The sequence below is a fragment of the Stomoxys calcitrans genome, chromosome 3, assembly GCF_963082655.1.
Source record: "Stomoxys calcitrans chromosome 3, idStoCalc2.1, whole genome shotgun sequence".
NCBI classification, from domain to species: Eukaryota; Metazoa; Arthropoda; class Insecta; order Diptera; family Muscidae; genus Stomoxys; species Stomoxys calcitrans.
The window spans coordinates 198903024-198928947 of NC_081554.1; the positions used below are offsets into that span (position 1 = coordinate 198903024).

General features: G+C 38.4%; 1 protein-coding gene across 5 annotated transcripts in view; it reads right to left on the reverse strand.

The window, feature by feature from the left end:
• Positions 1-25924, reverse strand: part of LOC106082853 (uncharacterized) — a 501629-nt gene that overhangs the window by 240577 nt on the left and 235128 nt on the right. For all 5 annotated transcript variants that reach the window (XM_013245584.2, XM_013245587.2, XM_013245586.2 and 2 more), the window contains one exon: positions 10587-10616. The gene's annotated coding sequence lies outside the window, so the exon portion shown is untranslated. The remainder of the gene's footprint in view (positions 1-10586; positions 10617-25924) is intronic.

A 25924-nucleotide genomic window follows, 5' to 3' on the forward strand; every position in this document is an offset into this window, starting at 1 on the left:
GCTGAGGGATGTATTAAAACTCTATATTCCAAATTTCAAACGATTGAAAAATGCTTCTTTTATGAGCTTAAGACGCGAAATCGACAGCTTTATTTTTTAACTGATTTCGCTGAAATTTGAAACTGTGGGTAGTATAAGGTCTCCCGACATCCGTCCCAAATATGGTTCGGATCGGACTATATTTAGATATAGCTGCCATATAGACCGATCTGCTGATAAAGGGTCTGAAGCCCATAAAATCTTTATTTTTTAACCGATTTCGGTGAAATTTTGAACAGTGAGTAGTTTTACGCTTCCCAACATACGACTCAAATATGGATCAGATAGGACTGTGTTTAGATATAGCTGCCATATAGACCGATATGCTGGTTAAGGGTCTGAAGCTTATAAAAGCTTTATCTATTCCGCGATTTTGTCGAGATTTGAAATACAAAATGCAATAGTGACTTATATTTATTAGACCACTCAATGTTCGTGTCGAATTTGGGTGCATGACTAATCCAATTTTCACTTTGGTGGGTATCCAAAGTTCGGCCCGGCCGAACTTAATGCCTTTTTGCTTGTTTCTTCTAGCATCACCTTCATAATTAAGCAGCAATCATTTTCAGCAAACAACTGGCTTTTCAGTAGTCAGCCTGCTACTCAAAAATTGCAGAACTACTGCCGCAATGGCAGAACTACGGCTATAATAGCAGCAAACTTAACAACTAATATTCAGCAGACAGTGTTTGCTATTTTCGGCAAACTTTTTTCTATGAGTGTACATATTTATGTAAACTAGTTCAGCCACATTTCGAAATGTAGCTTCTTTGCAATAATATACCACAAATTAAAATCGTCTCTCCCAACAAAATTTCTATGAAAATTGAAAAGAATGCCTAAAGTGATCAAAACAAGTAACAGGCAACCATAAAAAGTAGCATAAATTTTTTCCAGCAGACTTATGTACTTAAAACCGCAGATTTTGTTAGTTGAAATTGCAGTAAGAAATGTTTGCCAATACATCAGCCTTATGTTTGCTGAAATAGCAGTAATTTCTGCTTTCTCATAACAGACAAAAACTGCCTTTTTTGGCAAACATTTTTGCAGTTGGTGAATCGCTTGTACGGATACGAAAACGAGCCAAAAATTAGCAACGGCGGCGTTCGTAGATCTCCAGAAAATTTTCCATCAAGAAAGCCTGGCCTCAAGTTTCGCTGGCAACCCCAGCACTAGGTACCGATGCGATGACCGCATCCATCTAAAAATCACGATTACAGCAACATCAACAAGAAATAATGGCTCTGACAAACCCCCCAATGACGACCTATGGATTCAGAACACGTTTTATGGTTGGCACATGGAACGTTAGAACTCTCTCAAATTATTCCCTATGATCACACTGGACATTGTACTATTGTACTAATTGGAGTATATTACCACTCCAATTGTAAATAAAGGATATATAAACAGTGGAGCAGATATGTTTACAACCATTTTCATAAAAAACAGTAACATAGTTAGGATAAGATTTGACCTTCAAATTTTTAATTATAATACTGTGGACCAGGGTAATTAGTTTTAGCAACAAAAGATATTTGCAGAAACAATTTTTCTTCAAAAAAAAATTTTTTTTTGCAGAACGTGTTTTTTCAATTTTTATATAGACAATAAACAAATTAAAAAAAAAATATTTTTAACAAAATTTGGATTTTAATAAAACAATTTATTACAAATCTTTTTTTTTTAAATAAAATTATCAGACCTCGAAATATTTGTCTAAGAACCCATAATGTATATATATTCTGCATCGTCTCGACATTCTAATTCGATCTAGCCAAGTCCGTCCGTCTGTCGCAACCTGGAAACCGCAAATTTCATCGGATTTGGCTGAAATTTTGCACACAGTGTTCTGTTATGACTTCCAACCACAGTGCCAAGTACGGTCTTAATCAGTCTATAACCTGATATAGCTCCCATATAAACCGATCTCCCGGTTTGACTTTTTGAGCCCTTACTAGCCTAAATTTTTGTCCCATTTGGCTGACATTTTGCATGTAGTGTTCCCTTATGATTTCCAACAACTGTGCCAAGTACGGTCCAAATCGGTATATAACCTAATATAGCTCCCACATAAACCGATTTCCCGATTTTATTTACTTCTTGAGCCCTTACAAGCTGCAATATTTGTCCGATTTGGCTGAAATTTTGCATGTAGTGTACCGTTATGACCTCCAACAAGTATGCCAAGTACGTTTGAATGGGTCTATAACCTGATATAGCTCCCACATAAACCGATCTCCTGATTTGATTTTTTGAGTCCTTACAAACCGCAATTTTTGTCCGATTTGTCTGAAATTTTGCATGCGGTGCTCTGTTACGACTTCAAATAGGTCCATATCAGTCTTTGACCAGATATAGCTCCCATTTAAACCGGTCTACTTATCATCCTTGTTACACCGATCTCCCGATTTTACTTCTTAAGCCCTCACAAGCTGCAATTTTTGCAATTTTGCATGTGGTGCTCTGTTATGACTTTCAACAACTTTGTCAAGTGCGGTCCGAATCGATATATAACCTGATATAGCTTCCATTAAGCCAATCTCCCGATTTGATTTCTTGAGCCCTTACAAGCCGCAATTTTCCTCCAATTTGTCTGAAATTTTGGATGCGGTGTTACGTTACGACTTCTAACAACTGTACCAAATACGGTCCAAATAAGTCTATAACCTGATATAGCTCCCATGTAAATCGGTCTATTTATCATGCTTGTTCGGTTCCCAGAAGCTTAAATTTTTGCTGGTTTAACAGAAGTTTAGAATTTGCCCTTCAACTAAATTTATTTTGTATTCATTTTTAGTAGAACCCATGGTTGTGGATTCCCACGATTCGACCCGGCCGATCTTAGCACGCTTTTATTTGTTTTAAATTTTTTGTTTTAATTCTAGGTTTTCATTTATTTTGGACTACTGTGCCATGTGCGTTATTAGTCATAGTCATTTCTCTGCAAATCGTATCAAAAAGAGTGCCTTAGAATTCGATACGGAAGAATGTTTCACAATCTTATTTAAAGCGACAGAATGTAGCTGTGTTATCTTTGAGCAGGGGGTGTGAGCATAGTTAAAACTAAACAATCAGCGTCAGCGTCATCGTCATCAGCATTATCATCGTCATCGTCATCACTAGCATCTCCATCTTCATCAGCATCACAGCTCCATCAACATCAAAAGTTATCACTTACACTCATTCAGGCTTTATGGGTTTCCTCCAACTGTTGCGACTAAAATTTCGCTGAGACAGGGTATTTTTCTAACAACCAACTCCAATTGATGAAGCAGGAGGTGATGATGATGCTGATGCTGATGCTGATGTTGATGTTGATGTTGGAAGGGATCCGCCTCGCTCCAGTTGCTGTTGTTGTTGGTGCAACTAACTTGAGTGACTGAAAGAGGAGTGTTGTGTCTGTATGTCCGCCTGTCCGTCTGTCTGCCTGAAAATGTGAACATGGCTCTGTGGCGAAATGTGTTGAGAAAACAATCACAACAAAAATGTTGAACTGCTTGGAAAATTGTTTTCCTAAATGATCGCATCATTAATCATTCAGTGTCAGGATTTGTTTTAATGTTTTAAAAGAAAACTAAATGAAGGAAGATAAACGCACGACGAAACTGCTGAAAACCCCAACATAAATTCCAGGACACTCCCCTTCAACCATAAACGCTTTGTGGCAGACCGAAAAGCGACAAACTACGAAATTTCAGTTCGCTACGATGGCTCATGGGCGGGGGCGCACCATTAGTGGTGGCATTTAGTGTTAAAAAACGACCCAGATGGAAAACCAAGCAAAGTTAAACTCGCTACAAGACAAATGAATGATTGTAGTCACTTTTTGGCTTATATCGAAGTAAATAAAAACTGATTATTGACTTATGGGAATTGTCAAAAGCCATAAAACCCAAGGCGGCAATAGTATGGGAATTGTCAAAAGCCATAAAACCCAAGGCGGCAATAGTTGTAGAAGTTTTCTTTACATACATACAACAACATATGTATGTGTATACAAAATTATTCTAAACAAAATGCCATTTTCAATTTTGTTTTTTACATTTTGGATTCCCTTGTTATTTAATATTGGCAACTTAATTTTTTGTTGTGGTTTTATGTAATTGCCTTGTCATCACTTCATATATTTCGACAGCCTTTACTGTGTACTAAAGTGAAAAACAATTCTCTAACAATGTGAAGACGCTCTTTAGAAAATTGTATATCTTAGTCCAAATGCTTCTGCAGCTGCTGTTCCTTTTGAGTCCATTTGCCTTTATTGAGCTGCAATTAAAGGCGCATTTGTATGCCGCAGCACAACTTGCCAATTAAAAAGGAAGCACACACAAAATCATTTGCATTTCGTGGAACTCTGCGCACACAAACACCTTTGATGTCCTTGCCGTCATAGAAAGAGCTGCAAGAATGTTTTTTTTTTCTTCTTTTCAATGTCCGCTTAGAATAGGTCGAAAGTACGGATGAGAAGGACCTTTAGGAAAGACTGTAAATTGCTTTTCACCCACCCTCGATTTCTCTGCCATTTCAAAAGGTCTTCGAGCTTTGAGAGTTGTTTTTCTGCAGCCAAAACAAAAAGCGGAAAGATATAAAAGACAACTACTGTAGATTGTGTGAGCAACTGTCAGCCCAATCAGATGAGAAGCTAGGAAAACGGGTTACGGTCATGAATAGCAAAATGGCAAACAGTTGCGATAATTGCAAATCCCTTGGCTACAAAACAAAAAAGAACAATAACTTGCAGGATATGCATAGGGCTGTTTTCATGCCCACCACCGAAGGACAGGGGTATATTCGTTTTGTCATTCCGTTTGCAACACATCGCAATAATCATTTCCGGCCCTATCTATAGTAAGATATATCAATCTATTACATAATAGTCAAAGGGTGTTTGTTTGTCTGCCTGTTGGTTTGGTTATTCCGTGTAAATGCGAAGGCGACTGAAACGATTTTTTTGAAATTTTCATAGATTTTCATTTTGAGTGGTGCTTTTTAGGTAATAAAGAAGGTCCACCTCCCTTCCTTCTTTCCAGACCAACCAACACAAGTCTGAAAGGGAGGTGGACCTTCTGTATTGCCCCAAAAGCACCACTCAAAATGAAAATTGCATCGATCGGGACAATATGGGGCTCAAATGAAAGGAATTAGTAGAAGAATATGAAAATTATATAAAATTTTGGGGTCAGGACTTATAACCACCACCAAACGGACACATAAAGCAATAGATATAATATGGGAGGCCACCGTAGCGCAGAGGTTAGCATGTCCGCCTATGACGCTGAACACCTGGGTTCGAATCCTGACGAGACCATCAGAAAAGAGTTGTCGCGCTGCGGCACGCCGTTCGGACTCGGCTATAAAAAGGAGACCCTTATCATTGAGCTTAAACTTGAATCGGACTGCACTCATTGATATGTGAGAAGTTTGCCCCTGTTCCTTAGTGGAATGTTCATGGGCAAAATTTGCATAATATGGGACCTAAATGAAAAGAATTGAAGAGTAGAGTAGAGTACGAATAAGGTATTAGGTTAGGTTGAAAAGATGGGACAAATATTAATTCGCCCCATGCCACTTTGGACATACACCTAAGCCAGTAATCGGCTTGTTGTGCGCTCTAAATACACAAAAAAGTAACCTCGAAAAAGAAAATCTAAGTTAAAAATTCCGTGCTACTTAAAAAATTCTTAATTGTTTTCCATGCCACTCCCCTAAGTTGGTTCATGTTTGGTACAGTGTCCCCACCTATGTGCCGGTATCTGTTAGACGCGAAAGATGGGCAATGACAAAGGAAATGCTTCAACGTCTCATCATCTTCCCCGCATGCACTACACATGCTATCACTTACCGCACCGATTTTACTTAAGTGAAGTCGTAGTCCTATGTGTCACGCTATGATACCAATAGCTATACTGACCTTTTTCTTACTTCCTTTCAGCAATTCAGGAATCTCACGATCCGGATCATCCCATAGGTTTTACGCCGTTCTACCGACTGTTTCGCTGTTCAGTGTTATATGAACGATCGTCGCCCACTCCCATAACTCGGACTGTGTCGACCCGAAAGGCTTCGGGTTAACCAACATTATTGACGGCAGTCCTCTGGTCGTCACCGCCAAAACATCTGCCCTTTCATTCCCCCTTTCTCCGTTATGGCCCGGCACCCTAACGATGCGGATTTTATCATCCTCAGAGAAGGCGTTATTTGCCTTTTTACACTGCAAGTCTCGCGCGGATCTCCGCCTGCAGGACCGTATTATGGTCAGGCAGTCTAAAACAGATTTCAGTCCCTGGGTTTTCAATGTAGACCCTCACTCTGTCCTTTAGTTTTGATCCATGCGTTTAATATGATCTTCCAGATGGCAATGCTTACTCCGTTATGGCCCGGCATCCTAACGATGCGGATTTTGCCATCCTCAGAGAAGGCTTAAATCTCCTTCTTACACTGCAAGACTGTTCGTGACCTTACCGTCCTGGTTGTTATTGCCCTTATGGCAATTTTACTATCGGTAAAGATGTTCACACTCGACGTCCTTGCGTTAGCACCACACCACTTCACGCACTCCGTGATCGCCCGAATCTCCGCCTGCAGGACCGTATTATGGTCACGCAGTCTAAAACAGATCTCAATCCCTGTGTTCTCAACGTAGACCCCCCAGGCCCACTCTGTCCTCTAGCTTTGATCCATTCGTGTAACATGATCTTCCAGATGGCAATACTTACTCCGTTATGGCCCGACACCCTAACGATGCGGATTTTGTCATCCTTAGAGATGGCGTTAATCTCCTTCTTACACTGCAAGACTGTTCGGGAACTTACCGTCCTGGTTGTTATTGCCCTTAAGATGTTCACACTTGACGTCCTTGCGTTAGCACCACACAACTTCACGCAATCCGTTAATTCCCGGATCTCCGCCTGCAGGACCGAATTATGGTCAGGCAGCCTAAAACAGATCTCAGTCCTTGGGTTCTCAAAGTAGACCTCCAGGCCCACTCTGTCCTCTTACTTCGATCCATCCATGTAACATGATCTTCCAGATGGCAATACTAGGGTTCCGCCAATCCAAGACTGTGCCGATGGCAGCAGTGCCTCGCACTCGACCTCAAGGTTCATCTCAGGTATCCGATGGGAAACCCCTTCCCTTCTTTCCAGGTTTCCTATCGTCGATTATACCGCAATTGTATGTTGCACTTTTTCTCCATTGCAGTCCACCAAACTACGTAAGTAATAATTGGTCTAATCACGCTTCTGTAGAGCCAGTGGACTATCCTCTGATTCAGGCCCCATTTCGAACCTACGGCCCGTCTGCATAGTGCCCAACATCTGGCAGCCATCTCTGTACGCTCCTGAATGTGACATTTCCAATTCAGTTTCCTGTCCAAGATCCCACCTAAGTATTTGACCTTGTCAGATATCGAAATCGTCTTATTGAGAATTTCAATATCTGATAAGATGAAATATATTGGGTATGAGTAACTGGGAGACTGTCCCAACCCCAAAGGTCCCCAAAAGGGTATATTAGACGGTAATGGCAATATGGGACTTCAATGAAGGTATTTTGACGTATAGTACGAATCTGATACTTAATTTCTGTCCCAAGTAGCCCACCACCCAGAAGCTTTTCTACGCATATGGCCTCCATATTCACCAGCCTACCAATGTATGCTCTTTGGCCGATAAAAGACGTTTTTATTACCTGGTTCCCCTGCAATTTGCAGCAGTAAATTGTGTTGGAACCCTCAACATCCGTGCCAAGCGAAGATGGGCAAAAACTTTTCTGAAGCTGCTTAGCCCATCCCCCAGAGGCCTTTGTACGCTTATGGCCTGCATATACACCAACCTACCAATGTATGATCTTGGGCTCACAAACGACATTTTTATTACCTGGTACCATTGAAATTTGCAGCTGTATGTTGCGTTGGATCACTCGACATCCGTGCCAGATTAGGCTCAGATCGGACAGTACTTGCGTAAAGCTGCCATATTGACCAATCGACCGATGCAAGGTCTTGAGGGTGCATCTACAATCCGAATTTTATGAAATTTCAAATAAAGAGTTGTGTAAGACTCCTGGAAAGCCGTGCAGGATATTGTTTAGATCGTAACCTGGATATATCTGCCATATTGAACGATTCCGCGAATAAAATTCTTGGATTCTAAGATGGTGGATTTTCCGAGATGGTGCGTTCCTAAAGTTCTGCTCGGCCGAACTTAATGACGTTTTACTTATTAAAGAGAAAGATGGGTTCAAACAACACTTGTACGAGTGTTCCAACAGAATTTCCATGTTTTCATATCAAACTGAATGTTATGGGTTTACCCAAACGTTAAATACTATTGATACGTAATTTTGTACTTGTGGTATACTTATAATAGAAATTTACCCTAATCCAATATCTCTTCACTCTGCGTTAAACGAAAAAGGGAATTAGTTTACGGTCCAAGTCTATTAAAACTCAAATAAATTTTTGGCATTGTAATATTCATGATGTTCCAAAGGAGTTAAAGACCATAAATAAGATTTGTTCGTGGAATTCGTTGAGGTTGCGTTCCTTGAAATATGTGGTCGTTACTCCATGAATGTGTGACTGCATTTTTTGCACATGGTACAATGTGACAACATTGTCATAATTCTTGTTGCTAGCCCCTCCAACGCCCTCAACCAACAAATTGGAATTGTTCTTTGCAAAGCATTGTTGCATTAAAACGGAAAATGAACTTCAACAAAAGTTTTCTAATTCCGTTGCATGCATCGTTAATTTTTGCAGATTCGTATGATCCTGTCGACTTCATGTGCTACCCCTCCCCTCCCACCACACACACCCCTACTCTTGCTGCAGTTAGCATTCACTTCGCGATTTATTTCATAACTTTCATTTGAAATGCTACCACCACCAGTCAAGCATACCGAGAGATGAGATAGTCCAGGCTCATAAATAATCCATTTTCCTGTGGCAAAAGGAAGACCCTCCAAAAATCCCACATACATCGACATTGATGGCGGCAAGAGAGGGAGATAGAGCGAGTGGGAGAGAGAGAGAGAAAAGCCAAAAACCCAGACAACAAGAAAAGGATTTCCTTAGATACTTCTTTTCACATTTCCTCAGTACTCCAGCAATTCCTTTTCGTGTGAATCCCTTGCAAACATAAGATGGCTGAGTAAAATAAAAGTGAAAAACAATATAGGGATACATGTCGAGCTTAGCTATCCAATGGTCGTATTCAAAATTAGTTTCGCCATAATCGAGTGCTCACATATTTGTAGCACATGTCGATAGAGAGAGAGATTTCCTAGTAAGTTTATGCATAAGCTATGCATAATTATAGCCATCAATAGAGAGGCAACAAACACCAACTGATGATTCAAGTGGTTTGCACCCATGAACGATGAGTGGATAGAAAAATACCCAAAAAATAGTAATTTCTTAGAATAATTCTAGCTCGAGTTAGGAAAGAGGTGTCCCAATGCAGCTTGGCTTGACGCAAAGTGGATGATTGAAACTAGAAAAATAAAATATTTTACATCATATAGGATAAGCAATTTTTATACCCTCCACCATAGGATGGGGGTATACTAATTTCGTCATTCTGTTTGTAACTCCTCAAAATATTTCCCTGAGACCCCATAAAGTATATAAATTCTTGATCGACATTTTAAGTCGATGTAGCCATGTCCGTCCGTCTATCTGTCGAAAGAATGCTAACTTTCGAAGGAGTAAAGCTAGCCGCTTGATTTTGCACAAATACTTCTTATAAGTGTAGGTCGGTTGGGATTGTAAATGGGCCATATCGGTCCATGTTTTGATATAGCTGCCATATAAACCGATCTTAGATCTTGACTTCTTGAGTCACTAGAAGGTGCGAACGATCCCTCGTTTTAAAATCTTGGCCCTATAAAAAGCGCATTTACAATCCGATTTTGATGCAGTGACTTATGTCAGGCTTTCGGTTTTTATTTGTGGAAAAAAGACCAAAGACCAATATTTTGTTCCACAATAATGAACATTATTTATATTTATTAGACCACTCAATGTCCGTGCCGAATTTGAGTGCATAAGTTGTCCAGTTTTCACCGGATTGTGACGAAAGGGGGTTTACGTATCTACCCTAGGTGGTGGGTATCCAAAGTTAGGCCCGGGGGAACTAAATGCCTTTTTAGTTGTTTTTTTTTTTTTTAATAAATTCCAAATAAATGCATACTTAGTTTAACAATTTCATGCTAGGACCTAAAATACTCAACTGGATTCCTTAGAAAGCACTACATTTAACTTTGGACGTCGTGGCGGCACGGGTTATCGTTAACCGATTGCCATATTTTTTATTTTGCTTATTGGAATCAAGAGGGGGAAACATTTTTCTTTATTTTTAAGGACACTCTATTATAAATTAACGATTATCTTTTTAACCGAAATATATCCTGCTTTGATTCAATATCAACATTTCCCAGCTAAAAATCAAATTGTTCATATAGACCGGTTTGGTCCAACTAAGGTATATACAAAATATTGATTTTTCTAGTGTTAAGTAATTTTTATTATGAGATATACCACTTACCGGTCTTGAAGTTAATGGATGTGATGATTCCTGTAAAGATAACACCAAAAACCATCAATAACTAAAATAACACATTATCAGAAGAGGAGGAAGAAGAAGAAGAGGAACAACAAAAACAGATGAATAAAATGCGCAAAAGCTTCTTGTGACAACCATAAACGAAGTGCTCCCTCAAGTCATGCTGCTGAGTAAGGACCTTGTCAAAAATAAACACAATTCAATTAAGTTCTTATAGACTGGCACCAACAACAAACCAAAGGGAGCTATAAACGAATTTCATTCGATGTCACTTCAATTGTGTCACCATTCTAGAAATTCCAAACGACCAGGAAAAGGGAAGGAATGGGCAAGAGGTTGGCACTTTTCCTTTACTGTAGTGCATGTCGAAAGTTAAATCCTTGGAGAAAACTGCATTACAACTTCTTCCAGTCGTTAAATAATTAAAATCCTTACGCAGCGAACACTTTTTTGTCTTGTTCTGTGTGCAGTGAGTTCTTAATTTGAGGACTGTCTTACAATGTCGCTACGCTGAATTTTTGGGCTTTTAATTAACTTTTTTCTTGCATCCTTTATAGACAATGTATTTTTGTCTCCTCACACAGAGGATATTAAGAAAAAAATTTAAATTAAATTGCTTCATCGTTCCGGAAAAGGGAACTAGCAATGAATTGGAAATGCATTGAAATATGAAAGAATTTCCCCAAAGGGAAGACGCTAACTGCAAGTAACGAAATATTCGCAAAATGTTTTTGAAAGTTAGTCTTTAGGCATTTCTTCATGTCAATGAAGAATCATCCTTGCGCATTTTTTTAAATTGTCAAATGTCAAATAATCAATGCGTTACAAAGTTACTGATAATAAAATGCTCGCAGGCAGTGCACGTAGGTGGCAACCATGTACATTAATATTAACTATATGATTGCCACTTTCATAATGATTTACAAAAAAAAAAAATTGTAAATTATTTATGTTCAAACTCAGAAAAAGAGTAAACGAAAAGTTGTTCAATTAAAAATTTAATTGGAAATAAAAATGAATTAAATTGAGGAAGTTAATTGATTTCATAACTTTTTACTTAAAACTTAAATTCATTTTTCCTAAGAAATGTGATTGAAAATTGTATATATTCTTAAAATTGAATTTTCATAATTTAATATAAAAAATATCTATTTCTCGAATAAAAGTTGAAAATATGGATTTGATTTTAATTCAGATCACTCCCACATTTTTCTTACGCTGTTTGAAGACATTCCACCAAAGAAACTCTCGCCATATCCAACCAAAAGTATTGCCGATTGGAATGCTGATATTCACAAGGAAGACTCAAGTATTGCGGAATAGTTGGACCTCGAAGTTGAGTATTACGGAAGAGTTATGCCTCGAAGTTGAACAATTAATACTACCCTGCCAAATTAATGTTGCAGAAAATAAATGCTCTGAATATATCACAAAAAAAAAAAAAATATCTCGAAATGTAAACTTCGTAAAAATAGCAGCAATCAAGACATCGATCATACAAAACTTTTCTCAACAAATTAATCAAAGAACATATTTTGGAGATTAACGCTGGTATTCAGAATGTAGATTTGAAATAGCTTTATTTGAGAGATTTCCTTTATAGAACTGTCAAATAAGCATATTTTAAGGCTTCATTTAGTATTGTGAATACGGCCGTAAAAAGTTAAGGGATATGTCACATAATAAACGATATGTCACATAATAAATATTGGTAATGGAAAGCAATGAGGAAAGTCTATCGTCCAGTAATAAGAAACTGTTCCATAACAACCGATGACTCAACATAAGGTAAAACAAACTACTAAAATGACGATAAATTTTCTGATCATTTGCAAAAAAAAATTGAGAAGACTCTACCGATGCATCAATAAGGAATTTTTCAACGGAGATATGAGTATTTAAATGAAAATTAATGCTATTGGTGAAGTACTCTGTGAAATAAACAATATATGCAGCTTAAGAATTGTTCAGGCTTCGATTTCATAACTTCAGAAATTTTGCGGAAGATCACATATAATTGTGCTACCAAACATACCTTAATATTTAACACTTCTAATAACTGATGATTTTTCTGTGAAAGTTGGAAACTCTGTCGTAACTCTTGTTCAAATACCCACAAATCTTGGATTGACTTTACCTACTCTACCCTAACATGGGCGAATCATAGTAACGGAACAGTTTGCAAAGTTCGTGGAATGCTGCGAAATGTATGGACTGCTCGCTTGTCGACTCCCTTCCACTTCCCAATGTTACTTGCCTAGACTTATAAAGTTCCAACTTTGTTGTATGAATGGAAAATATTTGCAAATTGTGTTGCGGACACCAGTAGGAAACTTAAAATTGCTTCTAACGACATAGTAACAAACGTCTTAAACATAAATCGACAAGGACGCATATCACAATTTGCATACCAAATACAATAGTTAACATATCATTTAAATACTTACAGAATGTTAATTGCATACTTATGCTCCACAAGGTAATTTACACCAAAGAGCCTGAATACCTTTACCAACATCTGAAGTTCGGCAGATCAAGGAGGTAAAAAACTTATTCAACCACGGTATAACACTCAAATCTCCGAATGACGAGTACATTGTACATAGTCCACGTCTCTGGAACAATCTACCACCAAACATACAGAGCATAATCACTGCTATTGCAAAATGCAAATTTTGCCCATGAACATTCAACATTCAACATGGGCAAACTTTTCACATATCAATGAGTGCTCTCCGATTCAAGTTTAAGCTCAATGATAAGGGGCCTCCTTTTTATAGCCGAGTCGGAACGGCGTGCCGCAGTGCGACACCTCTTTGGAGAGAAGTTTTAACATTGCATAGTACCTCACAAATGTTGCCAGCATTAGGAGGGGAAAGCCATCGCTGAAATTTTTTTCTGATGGTCTCGCCTGGATTCGAACCCAGGCGTTCAGCGTCATAGGCGGACATGCTAACCTCTGCGCTACGGTGGTCTCCAAAGCACTGCTATTACTTTCAAAAACAAGTTGTATAAATACTTCTCCTAAATTATGCATTAACTCCGATATATCTGAATATCGTCCGATCTTTACAATATCTGGCTCAGATGCAGGGAGGCATAAAAAACTCACTGACTCACATTTCAGTGAAATCGGGTAATAATTAAAGCTTTTATGGGCTTCAGACCCTTAATCGGCATATTGGTCTATATGGCAGCTATATCTAAATATAGTCCAATCTGAAGCGTGTTGGGGTCAGATGTCAGGAGGCCTAAAACTACTCACCGTTTAAAATTTCAGCGAAATCGAATAAACAATAAAGTTTTTATGGGCTTCAGGCCATTTGTCGGGAGATCGGTCTATATAGCAGCTATATCCAAATGCAGTCCCTTCTGAACCATGTTTGGGTCAGATGTTGGGAAGCCTTAAACTACTCACTGGTTCAAATTATCCGACATATCGGTCTATATGGCAGCTATATATAAATACAGGTCGATCTGAACCATATTTGGCTCGAATGAGGCATAAAACTACCCACCATTTAAAATTTAAACGAAATCCGATAAAAAATAAAGCTTTTATGGGCTTCAGACTCCTTATCGGCAGATCGGTCTATATGACAGCTCTATCTAAATATAGTCCGATCTGAACCATATTTGGGTCAGATGTCGGGAGTCCTACAACTACTCACTGGTTCAAGTTTCAGCAAAATCGGATAAAAAATAAAGCTTTGATGGGCTTCAGACACATTATCGGCAGATCGGTCTATATAGCAGCTATATCCAAATATGGTCCGATTTTTTAACCAGCGTCCATCAAAAAGGTGTATCTGTGCCAAATTTCAGCTGAATATCTCAATTTTGAAGAACGAAGAGTAATTACAACAGACGGATGGACTGACGTACCGACACAAGGACATCGTTAAATCGTCTTAATTTTCCGACGATCTGAAATATATATACTTTGTGGGGTCCTAAATTGATATTTCGATGTGTTGCAAACAGAATGACTTAATGAATATACCCCCTATCCTATGGTGGTGGGTATAAAAACGTTGAAATATTGAACCTACATAACAATAATACAAGTAAAAGCGGGCTAAGTTCGGCCGGGCCGAATCTTGGGAACCCACCGCCATGCATTCTGCTAAAATATGGGAGCTATAGACTAAATTGGACCATACTTGGAGCAGTTGCTGAGAGTCATAACAGAATACTATGTGCATTTCAGCCAAATCGGACAAAAATTTAGGCTTCCAGGGGCTCAAGAAGTCAAATCTAGAGATTGGTTTATATGGGAGCTATATCATATTCTTGACCGATTTGAACCGTACTTGACACAGTTGTTGGGAGTCATAAGAGAACACCATATACAACATTTCTGCTAAATCGGATGAAAATTTAGGTTTCCAAGGGTCCAAGAAGCCAAATCTATAGATTGGTTTATATGGGAGCTATACCAAGTTCTTGACCGATTTGAACCGTACTTAAACCAGTTGTTGGAAGTCATAACAGAACACTATGTCCAAAATTTAGCTAAATCGGAGAAAAATTGAGACTTCCATGGGCTCATGAAGTAAAATCTGGCGATTGGTTTATATGGGAGCTATATCAGGTTCTTGTTCGATTTTGACCGTAGTTAGCTCCGTTGTTAGGAGTCATAACAGAACACTATGTGCAGACAAATCGGGCAAAATTGTAGCTTCCATGGGCTTAAGAAGTCAAATCGTGAGATTGGTTGGGGGGCTATGGGAGCTATATTACAATCTGAACCGATATGGCCCATTTGCAATCCCCAACCACCTACATCAATACAAAGTATCAAGCGGGTAGCTCTACGCATTTGACCGCTATCGTGATTTCGACCGACGCACGGACGGACGGACATGGCTAGTTCGACTCAGAATGTCGAGACGATGAAGAATATATATACTTTATTGTAGATCAATATTTCGAGGTTTTACAAACGGAATGACTAGATTAGTATACCCCCATCCTATGGTGGTGGGTATAAAAAGAGAATGAAATTCTCTGAAATGTATGCAGAAAAAATGTTGCATTTTTTGGCGACAACCCTATCTTATTACTTTTCAAATATGTATGAAACATATCAAGTATTTTTCACGGTTGATAGAAGTCATAGAAAAATACCACCTCTATCCTCAAATATATTTCATATCCTTACGATCGGTTAACTTTTCCATTTTGGAGGAGGGGCGGCCTTCCTGAGAAGTCTTAGGTGGCATTTTTGATATCAGATTCGTTTTCGACTCTTAACTACCTTTCATTTCAACTCCATATTGTGTCGATCGGCCTTCAAGTTCTTTAAGGTGTTTTCATCCCTCCTAAATTTTCATAAATATTTGACCTACTATGAAAATACTAGAATACTACAATTTAACAAATGATTGCCATATATTTTTTTCACTGTATTCGTATCATATTATTTCACCATTAAGCTCATAAAATGGAAATGTGATTAGAAAATGATAGATAGCACATTGCGAATTAATTTGTTACCGTTGTGTGTATAATAATATCTCCGTCACAGAGTAACTCCTATGTGTCCTTTTAGAAATAATTACCTCCATAGTCAGTCTGAACGTTTGGAATTCGCATTCACACATTCGCACATGGCCAAATGGCCATTAGGTAGAGGCCATGGGGCACCAGGGGAGCATGATTGAACCTTTGCATGTGGCCAGCATTAAACATTAACGCGTCATTTGTCTACAGCTCCGCCCTTCTGGTGTAACTCATTATTTTAGCACTTGTGCAACAACTGTTCCATGGCTCCTTCCGCACACTCACACACAAGCACCCCGATGGCTGCGTTTGAATGAAGGACCTCGTTGGACCTGGTCAGGTCCACAAGTGTCGCTACCTATCGACACACTTCAGAGTATATGGACGTTTAACTTCAAACAGTCCAAAGGCAACTGCAGTGTGAGGCTCTTCGATTGCCATTGTGGTTGAGAACCACAAAGCCGCAACAATTTAGAATTTTTAATGCATCTCCCCATTTGCAACATTCTGCAGAAGGTAGGTAACACGGTCGGCCATGCTCGTACATGGGCATACCTGCAGTTGTGCAAATGCATGTGCGAGTGAGTGCGTGCAAAAACTGCACAAAAGGTATGAAAATAGACATAAAAGAAATGTACGAGTCGTACATTGTCATTATGTTATTTTCTAAATATTCACTCCATTCATTATGGTGGTCAATAATTCATAAAGGCATTTATTTACACGCGGCCGAAGGCTGCCCCTGTCTTGACCCATGCAACCAAACGACCAAGCATGCATCCAAGCATTTGCCTGGTGCGCTGCGCTCCGATTATTGTGTGAGTGACATGTAAAAAAGTTTGCTTTGTTGCTTGCCTCACTGGTTGCATGTTGTTTGTTGATTTTAACCAATAGATAATTGCAGCTACTTTTTCCACCCACTCCCCCCCCCCCCCCACTTTCCCAACACACTAAGGATACTTTTTCTTTGAGGCCAAAGGAGCAACAAATTGTTCTGCAGCAACAGCATCAGTTGGAGAAATTATTACGAAAAGGTCTTGCTTTTGAAAATTAATAATTTAATAATGAACAATATTTTTAAAAATTGTTAAAAAAAAAGAAATTGTAAAGGTTTTTTTCTTACCAAGAAGATTTTTACAAAATTTTAGTTTAACAGAAACATTTAAAAAAAATGTATTTTTAAAGAAAATTTTGACAAATCCTTTTTCTAGAAACAGATGACAAATAGTTTCTTTTTCTAGAAAATTTTTGTTTAAATTCAATTGGTACAGAAGATTCTATTTTTATGGAAAATGTTTTAAACATTTCATTTAACATTTTTTTAATTTTTATTTTAAAAGAAAATTTTGTCAAAATTTGTAACAATTTTATTTCAAATATGAAATAAAATTGTGGGAGGCCACCGTAGCGCAGAGGTAAGCATGTCCACCCATGACGCTGAACGCCTGGGTTCGAATCCTGGCGAGACAATCGGAGAAAATTTCCAGCGGTGGTTTTCCCGTCCTTATGCTGGCAACATTTGGTTTGTAACACCTCGAAATAGGCGTCTAAGACCCTACTATGTATATATTGGGTTGCCCAAAAAGTAATTGCGGATTTTTCATATAGTCGGCGTTGACAAATTTTTTCACAGCTTGTGACTCTGTAATTGCATTCTTTCTTCTGTCAGTTATCAGCTGCTAGTTTTAGCTTGCCTTAGAAAAAAGTGTAAAAAAGTATATTTGATTCTAAGTTCATTCTAAGTTTTATTAAAAATGCATTTACTTTCTTTTAAAAAATCCGCAATTACTTTATGGGCAGCCCAATATATTCTTGATCGTCATGACATTTTACGTCGATCTAGCCATGTACGTCCGTCCGTCCATCTGTCGTGCGTCCGTCCGTCTGTCTGTCGAAAGCACGCTAACTTTCGAAGGAGTAAAACTAGCCTCTTGAAATTTTGCAAAAATACTTTTTATAAGTGTAGGTCGGTTGGTATTGTAAATGGGCCAAATCGGTCCATGTTTTGATACAGCTGCCATATAAACCGATCTTGGGTCTTGATTTCTTGAGCCTCTAGAGGGCGCAATTCTCGTCCAATTTGACTGAAGTTTTGAACGTAGTGTTTTGCTATCACTTCCAACATCTATGTTTAGTATGATTCAAATCAGTTCATAATTTGGTATAGCTGTCATATAAACCCATCTTGGATTCTGACTTCTTGAGCCAATAGAGCGTGCAATTCTCATCCGATTTGGCTGAAATGTCGCATGAGATGTTTTGTTATGATTTCCAATAACTGTTCTAGGTATGGCGCAAATCGGTGCATAATCTGATATAGCTGCCATATAAACCGATCTGAGATCTTGACTTCTTGAGCCTCTAGAGGGGGCAATTCATCCGATATGGAAAAAAATTTGTACAACTACTTCTCTCATGACCTTCAACATACGTGTCTAATATGGTCTGAATCGATCAATAGCTTGGTACTGCTCCCATATAAATCGATCTCCCGATTTTGCTTCTTGAGCCCCTACAAGGCGCAATTCTTATCCGAATGAACAGAAATATTACACAATGACTTCTACAATGTTCAGCATTCGTTTATGGTCCGAATCGGACTATAACTTGATATAGCTCGAATATCATAACAGTTCTTACTCTATATTCTTTGTTTGCATAAAAAGAGATACCGCACATAGAACTCTACAAATGCGATCCATGATAGAGGGTGTATAAGATTCGGCCCGGCCGAACTTAGCACGCGCTTACTTGATATATACAAGATTTTGTCAAAATTTTATTTCTATATAAAATTTTGTGACATTTTTTTTTCTCTAGAAAATGTCAAAATTTTATTTCTATAATAAATTTTGTCAAAATTTTATTTCTATAGAAAAATTTTTTAAAGTTTTATTGCTACGGAAAAATTTTGTCAAGGAATCAAGAATTTTCCATTCCTCCCGATACTGTTGGTCATTACATCCGTCCCAGCACGCACATGGTTCTTTACTTCTTTCCGAGCCGCTGTATAAATTTATCATTTAATAAGTGGCAGTCATTTAACCCATCAATGGATGACTTCCCATGGTAGTGTGTGGGCCAGAAGTTAGGAATTTTCTTTTTGCTTGAGCCAACGGGAGGGGGTGTTTATTTCAGTATGCAAATTGCAGCAATTTCAAACAAAACAACGCTCGCCTTGCTATTAAAAAATACTTAAAAATGACCAATTAGATGTTTGCAGATATTTATGGCGAAATGTAAAAGCTACGCAGGATAATAATCCTTTAACGACTTGTGTGTGGGTGTGTGTGTGTGTGCGGAAAAGTAAAAAGAACTCGTCGCCATAGTTAAATGATACTAAATAGCGAAAAATTATTTATTACAAAAATGCGTTATATTTAGATAAACAGTTTAATTGGCTATAATAGCATGTTATGGTAGAAGTATTTATGATGGAAATATGATGTTTCAATTAACGGCCAATATCGAATGCAGAGAACAAAATTCCACTTTGTAGAAGCCCGTAATTAAGCAAAGTAAGTTTGATGCACAGTGGTTTAAAAGGTAAAACAGGCCAGAAGAAGGCGAAAGTGCAGAAGTTACGTGAAGTTCTGAGCAATACAAAAACCTAATCTACATGTTTAGAGAAGGAGATAGGTTGTCATTTTTAAGACGTAATTGACCCGCATCGCATATTCCGGTTGAGGATACCAAAATTGCCAGGAGCCGGCCATGATCTCAAATGAAAGGTAGACTACAAATATGACATCCATATAGGGCCCAGTGAAGAGGAAACTTTTTTGCCCAAAAATCCCATCATGTGGACAATTAAGTCTACCGGGGAATAGTGGGACTCGAAAGAAAAGTAGTTTGGAGCATAGTACGAATCTTACATCAGATTTTGAGCAAATAGACCGCTCTACCCAACGAAAAGCTTTTAGCGACAACAAGTTCCTAGGAGAACACCCAAACATCCAAAAACTTACCCATTGAGACCAAATGAACCTCAATTGAAGCCAATTATGACTTGATTAACTAGTTTCTAACTTACTAGATGCAGATGTATTCGAATATGAAGGAATAAAATATTATTTTCGATTCCTTTGAAATCTGGCAATATGACACGTAACCATATGGTACGCATATAAACTATTGGACCATAAGACACCAATTTCCTTTCCCTAACATGGAGGGTATAGTATAGGCTTGCAAATATCACATTTTTATGTAAACTGAAAACTTTTGCTCCACTGTGCAATGCCGTAGTCACCTTACAATTTAATTGAAGCAAGACTGTCTACATAAGATTTCGTGAGTAGACAGCTCCCATTGCTACCATTCATATGGACGGCTTTCAGGGTTGTTTCTTAAATATATCCAGGATTGTGGGACATCAGCATGTCCTGTGGCAAACAGACGGAAAGACAGCCGGTCAGGCAGACTAATAAACGGAAAGGCAGACAGACAAACATGCGGACAGATAAATGGTCATAAGCTTATGGGTTACTGGGATTTTTCTACTTAATTGCGGGAGCCTAGTAGGTCTTGGGGCTAACAGACAGATGGGTTGTTGGGTTGGTTATTATACAACTAAGAGATTGTGAGACCCGAATAAGACTACACCGAATGAAAAATTTATACCAACGGTATTGATAGTGAATTAATAACAAATGCCAATGCCGTATGGTATGTGTGATGTAAAGCGTCGCAAATACCATGCGGTTTCAATTTTTCTTTCTGTGTAGGAGTTGAGAAACGAACAGACGGGTAGATAAGTGGCTGGTTTTTATACCCTCCACCATAGGATTGGGGTATACAAATTTCGTCATTCGGTTTGTAACACCTCGAAGTTCCCATAAATTACATTTATTCTTGTCGTCATGACATTTTAAGTCGATCTAGCCATGTCCGTCCTACCGTCTGTCTGTCAAAAACACGCTAACTTGCGAAGGAGTAAAGAAATTTTGCACAAATACTTTTTATTAGTGTAGGTCGGTTGTGCAGGTTGCTCGAGATTTGAGAATGAATATCAAAGATTTGCAGCCTTTGCTCGTTTGTAAGTTTCTACATGGTGAAATGGCAGAGTATACTGAACATTCTTTAGTTTCCCATGTGACTTTTAGGCACAATTACAACTAGGCCTGCCACTGCGAAAAAGTTAGCTTATAAAAAATCTACTTTTAGTAGATCCAGGGACTAATAGACACACAGACAGATGGACGGACAAAGAGACTGTTGCAAGTTTGTTTTTGACAAATCTTTGCGACTCTAGTAGGCCAAGAACTTACCAAAGAACAAAGATTTGCAGTCTTTGCTCGTTTGTAAGTTTATGCATGATGAAATGGCAGAGTATACTGAACATTCTCTATGTTCAACAATGACGTTTCGACACAATTTTAAACCAGTGCTGTCACCGCGATAAACTTTGTAAGTTTCTGCATGGTGAAATGGCAGAGTATACTGAATATTCTTTAGTTTCGCATATGACTTTTAGACACAATTACAACCATGGCTGTCACTGCGAAAAACTTAGCTTAAAAAATCTTAGCGTTACAAACAAATGCACAACGTTATAATACGACTTCTGTTATGACATCCCACATTTGTGACAAGTGTGGTACAACTCATAGGTGAACGGTCATAACACCCAAAATTCCGCTGTCAGAACGGGTAGAGATATATCTTTAAATAGTTAGAGCTGTGGTGCAAAATTTCATGATCCTGGGATATTCGGGCGCCTTTTGGGAGACCCCTTAACCTGGCCATCTTGGTATTTCGAAAATTTGTTGGGGTTGCCAAATTTTCATTTGTGACCCGATTTCACAATTGTTTTGCTGGATAGTGCTCAAAAACCCCTACCAAAAAAAGTTCGTATGGAGTATACCATATCTCCCCTGGTTTCGGAAATATCTGACGATAAACTTTTATATTTTTTAGAAATTTTTGCCGAGATTTGCTTCATATTTAGCGATTGTTGTCCACATTTCAGGAAATCGAATTTCGAGGTTATTTTATCAAATATTTCCTGAGAAACAAAAAAAAGAGTAGCGATATTAAGCACCTAACTTGAAACAGCTCGCCTATAAACGATTTAGGTGAAATTTTCCATGATGATTTTCATTGCGACTTCCCACATCTATGACAAGTATGATACAACTCGATCTGTGACTTGGACCCCTACAGAGACTGCAATTATATTCAAGTTAGCAGGAAGTATTTTTTTTTTGTTCGAGGCCACCTTAGCGCAAAGTTTAGCATGTCCGCCTATGACGCTGAACGCCTGGGTTCGAATCCTGGCGAGACCATCAGAAAAAATTCTCAGCGATGGTTTTCCTCTCCTAATGCTGGCAACATTTGTGAGGTACTATGCCATGTAAAACTTCTCTCCAAAGAGGTGTCGCACTGCCGCACGCCGTTCGGACTCGGCTATAAAAAGGAGGCCCCTTATCATGGAGCTTAAACTTCACTCGGACTACACTCATTGATATGTGAGAAGTTTGCACCGGTCCCTTAGTGGAATGTTCATGGGCAAAATTTGGATTTGGATTTTTTTCGTTATGACTTTTGCTGGCAAAAACACGTTTTATTCACTTACTGATTAAATATAATCTAGTTTGATACCTTAACTACGTTTTCAGCATGTATCCAGCCCATACGCTTGTCAAACCAATTGCTACAGAATATTTTTTTTATTTCATTTCATTCTCCTTTCGTAAATACGTAGTTATTAAAATTTCTTGCTACTTTTTAACAAAATAACAAAGATAAGCCAATGTGAATCGTTCAACATTTTCCTTAAGGATATTACACAATATCCTTTCGACCATGCCAATTTCAATAACTGAATCTCGAAGTATTGCAATTTTCTATTGCAATGCTCACCTACGCACGAAAGCCCCTGCATACATCCCTCCCACCAATGCTTGTCTAGTGGTCAGAAACTGGCACAGCCCGTCCTCTCGTTGCTTGTCCATCGAGTTTGTGTGTCTTCCATAATTTTCAATATAAATAAGTTTTGTAATCTCTGTCAATAAATTTGCCCCTAAGTGTTGTTATGGCACTATGGACACACACTGCATCATAACTTTATTTAAAAAGGACATACGTCCGTGTGCGTGTGTGTGTGTGTGTGTGGTGATGTGTGATGGCAGCATACACACAATGCAGACGTAGACAATTTACTATGATGTGCGTCTGTAACTATTTTTGTGGATGTGTGCATGTTTTTACAAATTCTGCAGATTCATATGTCAGAAGGCATATCTGGCTATTTGAGAAACGAAGATGTAAGGACCTCACTAGACTCTAAATCAAAATGAACTCAAGAAAGCACAATATTACCAACCAGGAGCAGTGATGCATGTAACGAGTAAGACTGGAATTGTCCATTGAAATTAAATACAAAATACACAAAATTATAGAAAAATATAAATATTTTTAACAATTTCGTGCACAAGCATACCCTGCTCCACTCTTCTTCTTCCTCACACAGCTGCCTTGCGTGGGGAGCGGGGATGAGAAAAGTTGTTTGTTTGGCTAAAAATGTTTTGTAAGTAGTTCAAAACAGCCATATTGGTTGGCATGCATCCTATCCTACCATTCACAGAGAAGCACTTACACCAACCAATGTTGTCAATGCTTGAGCTTCATGTCCTGCACCGCTGTTTATGTTGTTGCTGCTATTATTATTGTTGTGCTCGACCATGTTGTCAAGGAAACTTTGCCAGGAGCAGGCAATGACAAGACCAGCACCCGGAGAAATATTGGGTAAACAACATTTTGGTCTGGGGGAATCTGTAAAGAAACTCGTTATACATCCAATTACACGTTTTATTGAGCACTCACAAGCAAAACAAACCAAAGAAACCACAGAAACTCTAATGACACCCCGTAAACAATGATGAATGCCTTGCACTATGCACTCTATACATTGGTTAAGATATACATCCGAAAATATGACATCATCTAACAAAACAAGGTCGTCCGACTATTGGTGGGGCGAGAGGGATTCCCTTATAGCAAAGAGAAATTTTAAATGCAAAATGGAAATAAAAATCCATTCAAATTGTAAATGGAAAATATTAGCAACAAAGGATATCCTAAAAGTCTTGCAGAGGCCTAAAATGCAGCAAGTTATCGAAGTTTTGTATGAAGGCCACTACGTTGGAGATAGAACTGGCAAACAATGGATAATCGCGAAATTCGATATTTTCAACATTGCTAATAATAAATATCGATAGTATCGATACTATTGTTAATTTCCCATCAGGAGGGTAGATCGATTTCAATACACAGAACGAATAAACTAAATTCATCTTAGTCTTCCAAGTGACTGACAGAAATCATTGTAAAATATTTTAGCCATATCGGGCGAAAAGTGCGCCCTCTATAGGCGCAATTTATCTTATAGGAAACCTTGATCTTTGCCGATAGTATCGATAGGAAAAACATTAATCGATATTCAAACAAAAAATAAAATTTCGATAGTATCGATAGTGACATCCAGTTGTAGAGGTGTGTTGACCCTTGGCAAGATCAATAGATAAATTCTTCAGCGGTTGTTTTTATACCCCCCACCGAAGAATGGGAGTATATTCATTTTGTCATTACGTTTGCAACACATCGAAATATCCGTTTCCGACCCTATAAAGTACATATATTCTTGATCAGCGTAAAAATCTAAGACGATCTAGCCATGTCCGATGGCCTGTCTGTTGAAATCACGCAACGGTATTTAAAAATAGAAACGAATTGAGCTGAAACTTTACACAGATTTTTTTTTTTTTTGCCATAAGCAGGTTAAGTTCGTAGATGGGCTTTATTGGACTATATCTTAATATAGTCCCCTTATAGACCGATCCGCCGATTTAGGGTCTTAGGCCCTTAAAAGCCACATTTATTATCTGATTTTGTACTGGCAAACTCAGGTTCGAATCCCCCAGCTCCTTTTTTTTTTACTTGCTTTTTTGCAAATTTTTGTTGGAGACCATCGTAGCTCAGAGGTTGGCACGTTCGCCTATAAGGCTGAGTGACTGGGTTGGAACCCTGAAGAGAACCATAGAAAACTTGTCACTCCCTCCTATTTCTGGTGACATTTGTGAGGTACTATGCCAAGTAAAAACTTCTCCCAAGAGGCGCGCTGTTCGGAATCGGCTATAAAAAGGATTAACGGAATGGTCAAGAGAAAATTTGCAATTTGAATCGTCGAAATACACTTTCGAATTCCATAAAAATTCTCTCAGAATTCGTTTGGAATTCGATAACACAATTCGGAATAAACATGCAAATTCTAAAAAAAATTATTCCAGAATTAGGTCAGATATCGGTAAGACAAGTCGAAAAACACATCCGTATTTATTAAGACTCAACATCAGAATTCGGTCAAAAGTCTTAACGACAACTCTAAATTCCTTTCCGAATTTCCCATAGTTTTGGTTCGGAATTCTGTAAGCATTCTATCAGAAACATCGGCAGAAACATCATACATTTCATTCCGAAGAAGTGTCGACCACTCCATATATTTGTCGCTTAGAATTCGGACAGACTTCGGATGAATTTTTGCGACTTTCGAACAGACTTCTGACCGAATTCTGAACGTTGGATTCACTGGGTTGAAATCATGAGTTCGAACCTCCTCCGCGAATGCGAAATTAATAAAATTGTTTTTAATAGAAGAGAGAGTGGCAGAAAAAAAAACACTAGAGTAGCAGCAAGCGAACAAGAACAAGCGGCGAGAGCTGAACAACGACAATAAAACTCATCACCAACCAAATAGACACACCGAAACAGTGGAGCAAAGCATGAACGTGTGGCGGGTTGGTTATGAATATTGT